Source organism: Fragaria vesca, linkage group LG1 (genome assembly GCF_000184155.1).
Source record: "Fragaria vesca subsp. vesca linkage group LG1, FraVesHawaii_1.0, whole genome shotgun sequence".
Lineage (NCBI taxonomy): Eukaryota > Viridiplantae > Streptophyta > Magnoliopsida > Rosales > Rosaceae > Fragaria > Fragaria vesca.
Window position 1 is genome coordinate 8,316,778 of NC_020491.1, and position 1,246 is coordinate 8,318,023.

Sequence of the window (1,246 nt, forward strand, 5' to 3'; positions counted from 1 at the left end):
CAACGACAATTCACGTCGTTCCACTTGAACACTTGTGTTCTTATCTCCCCCTAACGGCGGGAATATTGTCTCATCAAAGTGACAATCCGCAATTTAGCGGTGAATGAGATCGCCTGACAAGGTTCCTACATATGCGGATTATAGGTGGAGGTTCATATCCAACCTAAACTTATTCATCTCAAATGACCCATCATTGTATGCAGTGGCAATGCGATTTGGCACCTAGAAATAACATCTAGCCGAGCTCAAGGATTGGAGATCCGTTTCAATCCTGCCGAGCTCAAGGATTGCAATTTCGTGTCAATCCTGGTACACAGTCACGAGCTGTAGTACAACAAAATTCAATGATGGTGGGTCGTAGATGAATAGTAAAGCTGCATGCAAATATTGCATAGCCCCAAGACGCAATAGAAAGAGTGATGCGCATCAATAATGTTCGAGCGACAAGCTAAAGTTGCTTGGTCGTAGCCTCGGTGAGACCGTATTGCGTGTGAACATGAGGTACATGACACTTCAACTTACATCCCGATGAACTTCTTTAAAGAATGGATAGTGAGCCCGTAGAAGTATAAGCAGTATAAGCAGTAGATAATAGTGTAACACGTGACTAGTGTGTTAACAAGTCAACCAACACCATAAAGCATAAAAAGGTGTCCGCAAGTTGGTTGTATCTATCTACATAGTTTGATGTAAGAATAGAATGTTCACTTTTGTGTTATTTAGCATAGGAGGGTCTCACTCCTTATTTAGCTAAAGAATAGGCTTTCAAAACGAGCAATGAGCATTGCAGGGGGCCAATGCGACATCGAGGAAAGGTCGGTGCACCTCAATTGCTTGAGGAATTGACCGGACGACCTCCAGGAAGTTGGAGTCGTGTTCGGGTGACGTCAATGTCCCCCGGGTCACCACCATGCTTCATGGTGATGCTAGATCTCGAATGTCTTCGTTTTGAGCGGAAGAATGGATGTCCATGAGAATTTCTCAAAATTTGGACCATTATATCTCTTCCAGGTTGACCAATTTGGTCAAACCAAAGCCTATATGAGTCGGTGTCCCAAATATCATGTTTGGCGACAACATGGGATTCGATATTCGAATCGTAGTGACATACAGTTCACTAGATTGACTCATGAATTTCTCCAAGATGCGCTTCAGTTCGCATTCATGAGGAGGTATACACAAAAGAATTCTTGTTCATTCTCACAATGTGTTTCAAATGAAACCATTAGCATGAATGTCTTTAAAC